This window comes from Salvia hispanica, chromosome 6 (genome assembly GCF_029641045.1).
Source record: "Salvia hispanica isolate PSC_SH4W2 chromosome 6, Shi_PSC_v1, whole genome shotgun sequence".
Taxonomy (NCBI): Eukaryota; Viridiplantae; Streptophyta; class Magnoliopsida; order Lamiales; family Lamiaceae; genus Salvia; species Salvia hispanica.
The window spans coordinates 4,453,705-4,464,117 of NC_142697.1; positions in this window are offsets into that span (position 1 = coordinate 4,453,705).

Genomic DNA, 10,413 nt, shown 5'->3' on the forward strand with positions numbered 1-10,413 from the left:
AGGGCCACCTCCCCCTAAACACATTCACTAGGCCTTCACCACCTCCAACATTGTAAAGTGACCAAAAGTCCTCTGTGATCCCCAAGGTAGCTATAGGTAGCTTGTGAGGGTATCTCGACATCATAGAACCTCGAGCCTATATTTATTCACATGTCTCCTTGTCCTCAGCGCTGTTAAGGTGGAGCCATAGTTCCTTGCCTTCTCGTATTTTGCGTGGGGTGTTTTCATAAATATGAGGCAAAACCAATATGCAACTAGCTAATGGTTATTCTCCAAAATTGTACTCCCTCCATCCCTAAAGAATATGCACTTTGGGTTCGACACGGGTTTTAATGCAAAATTTGTAAAGTAACAGACATGTAGAGAGATAAAGTAATTAAAGTATTATTAGTGGAGAATGGGTCCCACCTCACTAGAGAAAAAGTGTTTCCAAAATTTGAAAGTGCATATTTTTATGAGACAGACTAAAAAAAAAGAGTGCACATTCTTGCAGGACAGAGGGATCCAAAGTATTGCCCAAATAATCATTTGCAATAAGAATAGGGCATACAAGTTTGAACAATAATCATCCCCCAACATATATATATATCCCCTATTCGAAGAGATACCTAGACAATAGTAATCATTAACCAAGCACTCTTATGAATCAATAAATACATAATTCATAGAAATAATAACAGTCTCAAAATGCTATGATTATTTGTGAAAAAAAGCAAATGGAGAAAGTAAATAGAATGTGAGACTCATTTTAAGTGTTCCCTCCTTCCGCCATTACTTGTCACACTTACTTTTTACTAGTTTTGGTAATGAACTCCATATTTCACTAACTCATTCTTCTCATATTTTATTATAAAATTAAGTATATAAGTATATGATACATGTTCTACTAACTTTTTCAACACACTTTCTATTACATTTCTTAAAACTTGTTGTCAAATTTAATGTTTAATGTTGAGTGAAAAAAGTAAACGGTGGACAGAGAGGGTATTATTAGTTTTATAATAGATTGTGTCTGAATAAAAAGTTAATGGAATTTGAAGGGAAAAAAGTTAATGATTCTTGAAATAGTAGACAGCTCAAAATGGCATAATGACTCTTTAAATATTGGACGAAGGAAGCAATGAAGTAAGACAAAGTAAGATGACGAATAAAACAGTCTTCAGGTTCTGATTTGGTAGCATTTGATGGAGACATATGATCTGTGACATCCCTAACCCGAAACCTACATTATTTTGCATATCATCATATTGCATATTATATTGTCATTTATGCTACAGAGATATGAAGTGTATCATAGAGAATATATTTATTTTTATGATTGACTCGGTATAGTCGTATATATAGATAGTTTTGATTCAGGAGAATTTTAAGTAGGAGAGTGTATATAGTATATAATTAAATTAATGTATATGCTATAATTATTTAAATATATGTGCATGTGTATATAGTACTAGTACTTATACGTACTTATAATATAATATATATGTATGCTTTAGGATAAAAAGTTACATGCATTAAATAAATTGCTATGTACGTTTTGTTAATATAATTACTACATTGTTATATTATTATTTATGTAGTTGACGTACGTGCTGCATTTTTAGATAAGAGCAAGACACTTGTAATTATAACATTCATTTAATTGGTATGAGTCAGGCAAAATGGCCGACGTACATAATTGTGTACAAATATATATACATATACCTATTGAATAAAAAGGGTTCAGAAGGAAAACAAAAGTTAGAGAAAAAAGTTTCGTACCGGGTGTTATAAATCAAGAGTCGAATCAGGAGTTTGATAAGTTTATCAATCGTGACCAGGTGTGTATAAATCACACTTTTAATTTTACATATTTTTATGTGATTGATTGCTATGTGTTAAATTGGAGTGAATATTTGAATTATACGTTGTGAGCTTGAAATGGTTATGTGTTATTTGATATTGATGGTGAAATGTGATGTGGATATGTGATTTGTGCAAAATATATGTTTACCTATAGTATTGGAATTAATTGATGGAATATATGGTTATGTGATTGGTGCAATGGATATGTTTGATGTATCATATTAGAATCATTTGAATCATGGGATTAAAGAGGATATGTGACACTCTTGCTCTGAATCTGATATACAATGGCAAAAGACCTACGGGTCATATACAATGATAATAGACCTACGGGTCAATACAAAGAGCAAAGAGGGACCTTCGTGGAAAGGTCATATCAAAGAGGGGCCTTCGTGGAAAGGTCAAAATATGCAAAGAGGGGCCTTCGTGGAAAGGTCAAATCAAAGAGGGACCTTCGTGGAAAGGTCAAATAAATATAAGGGACCTACGGGTCGTATACAATGGAAATCCTGGGCAGATACCAGGCTTGATGTGTCACAGAATAATAAAAAGAATGGAGAGACATATGCATATGAATGTTAAATTGTTTATGATATTTATTACTTCCGGTGATATATGTTGGTAAATGAATGTATTTGATATTTGTATATGGAATTAAAGGTAAGGTTTATATGCACTGAGTTGTGGCTCATATAAACCACTAATATTTTTCAGGAATAAGATATCAATGATGTGTGGGTTGATGTGAGTTACAGTTATTATAAGGGTCGGCGGCTGACACGTTTTGGCAACCTTCTCCTCCTCATCGTTTTTGCATGTAGATAAATGTACAGTATATAGAGTGGTGAGAGGGTCCCACTGCTTTTCAGAATGTTTGAAATATGTACTTGATAAATGTTGATTTTTGAAATTATATAATATGTTTCTGAATTTATTTATAGTAAGTGCATAAATCATAAGGGTTGGGATGTGACATGATCATTGTGTTACTTGAACTTTAATTTGGACGCCTTATCGTCCATTGATATTTCTCTTCCTGCCACATCATCCAGCACTAAAATAACTCCTGCCACATCATCAGGACAAGCAACTGGACAAGCAATAGGCTAGCCACATGCTAGCCACATCATCAGCACTATTTAAAAAATAATAACTAAATTTTACAGAATTAAACACAAAATGCGGAATTAAACATACGACACATATACGGGAAAATTCATTAATTTCATTAAAATAAAAAAATTAAATAAATTAAAAAAATACCATGATAAAAAAAATACACAAAACCAAAAAAACTATCGCCGTGCAGTCCTCCGCGCCCACAACTCTTTAATTAAATCCTTTTGGAGTTATATATGCGCATCCACTTGGCGCATGTCGGCATGTGCCTGGAGGCGGCCAGTTTCATCGTGAGGTACCCCCCTTCGTACGTTGGGGGTGGCCACGCCGTGGCTTGGACCGGCTTCATCGTCATTGGCCCAATTAGACAGTTGTACACCTTCATCTTCGAATATCATGTTGTGCATGATAATACAGGCGTACATTATAGAAGCAATGCAGTCGACATGCCACAAACGCGTTGGACCCCTAATTGCCGCCCATCGAGCCTGGAGCACACCAAATGCGCGCTCCACGTCCTTGCGCGCCGAATCCTGTCGTTCCGCAAAGTAGGCCTTCCTGTCCTCATTTGCGCATCTAATCGTCTTCACAAAGATGGGCCACCTAGGGTATATCCCATCTGCCAAGTAGTAGCCCATATCATGCCGGTTGCCATTGGCGAAAAAACTGATGGCCGGACCGACGCCCTGGCACTGCTCGTTGAAAAGGGGCTACGAGTTGAGGACGTTGAGGTCGTTGTTTGACCCGGCTACCCCAAAATACGCGTGCCAAATCCACAGCCGGTAATCGGCTACGGCCTCGAGGATCATCGTGGGATTCTTTCCCTTGTAGCCGGTGGTGTAGAACCCCTTCCAGGTAGTGGGACAGTTCTTCCACTCCCAATGCATACAATCTATGCTGCCTAACATCCCCGGGAACGCATGCTTCTCCCTGTGCATCTGCATCAGATCCTGGCAGTCTCCGAGGGTAGGTTTTCGAATATACTGGTCCTGGAATATTTCAACGACGCCCTCACAGAAATGCTTCAGACACTTCAGGGCAGACGTCTCACCGATGTGGAGGTAATCATCCCACATGTCTGCCGCGCCTCCGTAGGCCAACTGCCTGATTGCCGCAGTGTACTTTTGAATAGGGGTGTGGCCGGGTCTGCCAGCCGCATCCTGCCTGAAGCGAAAGCATTTATATCGACGCTCCAAAGCGTCAACGATACGCATAAACAACTCCATGCGCATCCTAAAATGCCGCCTGAACATGTTGGCGTTAAACCGCGGCCGCTCTGCGAAGTAGTCGTCATATAGCCGCTGATTTGCAGCTACGTGATCCCGAGCAATCACTGCTCGGCGGTGGACAACGGGTGGAGGTCGAAGTGCCGCCGAGCCCTTTGTAGCAGCCGGTCTATCTCACCCTCCGTATAGGCCTCCAATGCTTCGTCCATTTGCCGTTCGTACTCCTCATCACTACTACCACCCGCGTTACTCATTTCGCGTTGTTGCTCTTGTACAGAAATTAAGAGAGGGAGAGAACTCGTCAAAACAAGTGATGCGAATGAAAATGACGTGAAAATCGCGTATATATAGTGTTTCGAAAATTTAATAAAAATAAAATATAAAAAATTGCGCTGGCCGATCGCCAGCCTACAATGGCGGCGAGCGCATCGGCGAACGCATCGGCCAGCGCCTGAGAATCGGCGAGCGCGCTCGCCGATTGTAATGGTTAGGCGAGCGGACCGGCTAGTGCCGGGTATCGGCTAGCCGGTCGCTCGCCGATTAAAGTGGATGCCCTTACCTTGTGATATTCATTGCATTTTTCATGGTCATCATTGTGATTTCCAATTTGTCAATTCATTGGGACAAAATTTTCATTAAGCTCTTTGTTTCGCCAATGAAATACGCAAGAATGTTGGATGATTGAATAATCCAATTATTGAGTTTTTCTGTGCTTAAAATTGCAGTGATGTTTGTGGGCTAATTTGATATACCAATGCTACCTGAGTGGAATTTTTTTTCATAGGTTATAAATCAAGCATTTAGGTTACTAAATAAATGTTTAAGGACTCTTTTTTTATCAGTTAATATATTCTGATTTATGTTTTTAAATACATTATTTAAGCTTTAAAAAATGTAATTCGTTTTGATATATCAACTAAAATCAAGCGACACAAACAAAAGTATCCTAAAAAAATAAAATATTAAGATGTCATGGACAATTGTGCCTTAAATTTTAGGGTGCTTTTCTTTGCACCATAAATTTGGCCTTTTCTTCAAAATTTTCAATTCAATCAATTGTATATTTAATTTTTTGTCCTTATAACATAAGTTTGTTGTAGTATGACAATATATTGATGTTACGCATTTACAACTTATACTATTAGACTCATTATTAAACCTTATTAAACCTTATTAAACACTAATAATAATGTAAATTCTATTAGTCGATACTATTTTATTTACCAATTATGCATTAATTCTCTTGCTATTTTAAATATATATTTTCTTTTTAAACGCAAGGGGTATATATTCTCAAAGTGTGGTCTCTACAATGATATTCAATGATTTATAATAGTTCAAAAAATTGATACTCTCTCTGTCCCAAAAAAGTTGAGTCATTCCATTTTTTAAACTCGTTTTGAAAAAATCGTAACAAATAGTTAAAGTCGATAAATAACAAAGTAAAATCGAAAATAATGTAGAGGAGACTTTTATCTACGTTATTCTCGATTTTACTTTACTATTTATTTACTCAAACTATTTATTACGATTTTTTCAAAACGAGTGAAAAAATAAAGTAAGTCAATTACTTAGGACATAAGGATTTCAGTGTACTAATATTTTATAAATTTAAAAAATTGATAGTAACTTTTAGAGTCATGATTTCAGTGTATTAAATTTTATTTATGAGATAGACGAAATTATGATTGACAAATTAATTTATTAGTATTTTATTTTTAAAATTTTGACGTTTGGGCCGTTTGGTTTGCATGAGATTACAATATAACAATACCTACTGCGTGGACAGTGAGAATCCATTGAAATCCTATAAATATTTTCGGAGCTACTGGATCGAAGCATAAACTTACTAGTATACGATCTATCATTGTTTTAAATGTCATTTTCACTAAAGGTAATAAATAAATTCAACCACCAAACAATGTTTGATTTACAATAGAAGAAATAGATCTAAACAAGGATTACTCGATCATAGATTGATTATTACGAACTCAATTCTCATATCGGTTATGAGAATAATTTACGTGGGGTATATAGATTAAATGGGCTCTTTCTTCAAACAGACTAGTCTTTTGTGATCGGTTCTCCTGTTTAGTCTGTATCAGTTAATGCTTTCATTGAGAGCCCAACGGCTCGGAATGGTGGCCGGACAACAAACTCGCCTTAACGAACGAGTACATTTGGGTCTGACGGTGGCCGGGCAAAGAATCTGTCGTGATCAACGAGAACTCAGAATGGTGGCCTGACAAGAACAACCCAGACCAATGTGGCCATGACCAACGAGGACGTTGGCCCTTAAACGAGGGTCAAATGTTACAGACTCAATTACCACATCGGTTGTGAGAGCAGTTGGTGTGGGTATATATACAAAATGAGCTATTTCTCTCTTAATAAACTAGTCTTTTGGGATGAGTTCTCTTGTTTGGTCTATATCATTGATATATAACATACTCCCTCCACCCCGCTCTAAGTTGAATAGTTATAATTCGGCATAAATATTTTATATAGTGTTGTTTAGTGGTTAAATGAAGAGAGAATAAAGTATTCCTTCCGTTCTATACTAGTAAATTTATTTTGTTATTTTGCTAAGTTCTGTAGTAGTGGAGTCATTTCATTTTTTTAGTAAAAGTCAACACATTTATTTCCAGTTATTTTACTCTCTCTTATTTTATTATATCTTCAGTTCTCTATTTTTTTTCCCTTTTTACTTTATTCTTCCTTTACTTAACTCACTTACCATAATTTTTCATAATTTCCATGTCGAAAAGAAATGTCTATACTATTATGAAACGGAGGAAGTAAAAATAAGAATAAAAGTAAAGAAAAAAATTTAAAAAAATGAAACAATAAGAGAAATATAGAATATTACCATTTTAAATACTCTTATAAAAGTGTCTCATTATAGTGAGACGGTCAAAAAAGTAATATGCTTCACCCAAACTTTGGCTATGAAATTTCTAATTATTATAAACATTTGTCATGTCTCTTGTTTAATTTATTACCAATAATTCATTTGTTGATTTCCGTATTTTAGACTTGATTCCCACAGACAGTATTCATTTCATACAAAATTACAAATAACAAGGTGCAATGATGTTTGGACCATTTCTTTCAATGGCAAACCTGCGTGGGCAGAAAGTCAATTGAATTCCCTTTTAAAATGAGTTATGAGTTCTTTTCAAGTTGATATCGTGCCAAAAACATAAATTTCAACGTCATTTGATTATTGAATTAATGTTTGGTTACCCACTCCATTACATTTATAAATATTTGTCAGGTCTCTTATTAAATATTAAGACTATGATACTTCGAAAATGACGACATATAAACAACTAAACAAGTGTCAAGCATGCAGAATATATTTAATTCTTCAATACTACTCCCTATAATACCGATATCTGCTGCTAACAGCAATATACAGCATAGTGGCAAACACAAATATCACTACCATTCAGTAAATTCAGTTCATTGTCATTTTTTGGACCATTAAAACTTTATTACTTCTTTTGTGCCATCCTAATTGAAGCGCTCCCATATGCATAATTTTTAAAAAATTATATTTAGTAGATTAGGTGAAAAGAATAGAGTAACGGATAAAATAAAGCAGAAAGATTAAACGAAAATTAAGTAAAAAATAGAATAAAGTAAGAAAATAAATTGTTTTTTCGCTAAAAAAAAAGTGTATACCATGTAATGACACGATTATTATCTTCTCTGCCCTTTATAAGGTTTTTTTAAGTGACGAGTGACTTATTTTTAATACCAAGATAGAATAAAATAAAATCCAATTTTATTGTGTTTTTTCTATTTCATAATCTCGTGAACATCGGAGAAATCTAATTTAATAAACTACTACTTAATAATTAATATATGTCTGTGGCAGTAGTGCGATATGAAAGGATCAATTAAATGTTCCGCCATTTGAGTCTCATACATACCTTCACGATGAGTCATACAAAAATATTTATTAAGGGTTTGAGCCATCGTGTTAGTTTTTCTTAAATTGTTAACTTGTTAACTCATTAATAATAATGTATTAAAAATATTAACATGATGATACTGAAATGTTAATACGATTTATTTAAATATCAATACAGTTTATTAAAATATCAACATATAATTAATGTGATCGTATTGACATTTTTAATAGATAACAAGTTAAGTAATTTAAAAAAAAAGTTATCATTTTAACGTATCTCAATTAATTAATATGAAATCAAATACATGTATGGTTAGTTGAGATTTTACTACTTAGATAATCGTGAGTGTTCTTCCTCCACGTGATTTGAGTCTCGTACATAACATCATGATGAGTCATATAAACACTAATTAATGTGAAATATTAGTATGGTTAGTGGAGTTTTTTCTACTTTTAACAATCGTGAGTATTCTTCTTTGAAGTGAAATCCAAATCTATTAATTACGATGCGTGTATGTGAGAATAATCAGTAGTGGGATATTAATTACGTTAGAGCACACGAAAGCAAAGGAAAACGAAATTATTGAGATTTTCCCTAGTGAAGTTCTAGGGTTTGTAAAAGATTAAGAAAATGAAAGTTTGTTCATTATTCTCATTGTCCTAGTGAAGTTCTAAGGTTTGTAAAGGTGAGAACACGAAATTTTGTTCATGATCCTCAATGACTCGAACTAATAGGATTTTATAATTTACAAAATCCCACCGGCTTGATTCGGACTCAGGAAAGAATCAATAAGAAAACACGAGAAGAATGACACAAATCTAATCCAACCACATAAGTGAGTCTTTCCTTATAAAGAAAAAAAAAATCATCTCTCTTACTTTATTTTTCCATCTTTTTTATTCTTTTCACTCATCTACTTTTCTCTCTCTCATACTTTACTCTCTCCAATTTAACTCTTTAATTATCAATTTTTTAAATCATGTGCTCAAAAGAAGTGACTCACTTATGGTGGGACGGCGAGAGCAATAATCAAATTTTCCAAAAAATAATGAAACATAAATAAGGAAATAAATCCAGCACTATCTCCTATCGCAAACTGAAATCGTGATATCTTCCGGAATTGGTAATCTTCCTTTTTAGTCTTTCCTGCTTCTCTTCGAATTTGTTGCGCCTTATGTGAAGCAAATTGTAGTCCTTTATTGCATTATTTTAACACACATTATTATGTGAAAAACTGACTCATTTTGATAAATTGTATGACAAAAGATAGAGCTATAAGTGAGAGTGAGGAAAGGAAAAAAGGTTTGAATCTGAACAACAATTATCCCTCAATGATAAATTTCAAATGCTCCTACAAGGCCATCATTGCATTCATCTTCAAAAGAGCCTCGTGTATATGCCTCGCACGTCTAAATCGGAGTCTTGTAGAAGGAAATATGATTGTTTTATGAAGACTGCACATTGCAGTGAAAAACACGCGACCAGGAGATTTGGGGCGTGTCGCGAGTCGGTAAAACGCCCGAGTAGGGTTATGGAACATGAACTTCTTTAACTGAATATTTATGATTTGCTTTTAGTTCTTATCTTTAGTGATTATTCTTATCCTTGTTGAGTTGATCATAAAAACTTAATTTGGGAATTGTCATGTCTCTTTAACTTAGAATAAGGAACAAACAAAGACAAGGAGCCTTCAGCCTATAATCGACTAGAGGATAAAACGTGGGTGGATCCCTTGTGTTGAATCGTGTCTAAAGCCACAAATTTATCACTTTTTAGTTAGATTTAGTACTCCTCCCTTTGGGTTCGATACCCTTTTGTACGTCTGTATACTTGCAGAAGTAGTATTTTTAGAGAATTAAAACTCGTTTTGTGAACTTAAATCACACCCTAAAAATCACAACAGCGCCTCACGTCCTTTTTGGTTGTTTGGATGTCGTCATTAGTTGTTTCGATGGGTTTTAAATGAGAGCCTCATCGAGTTGAGGTGCGACTACGCTTGACGGGAGGGATGTATTAAGGAGTCCCTATCAAACCCTCCAAAACAACCGCCTTGTCTTAAAGGTGGACGTATGGAAAATTTGCCTTTAACTCTCCATTTATTCCCACTATGGAGTAGATGACGTGTCAGTTGACTCTTTCACTAACCATTGCTCTCGTGGAACGCGATTGACGAGTATAGAATCCATAGTACGAACGAGAGAGTCAATGGGCTGTCAGCATCGAATATGAACCAGAAGGATGGTAGTGGCCAAGTCTTCCTGCGGAGGAACAAACAACCTTAAAAGCGAGACATGAAACGTGTC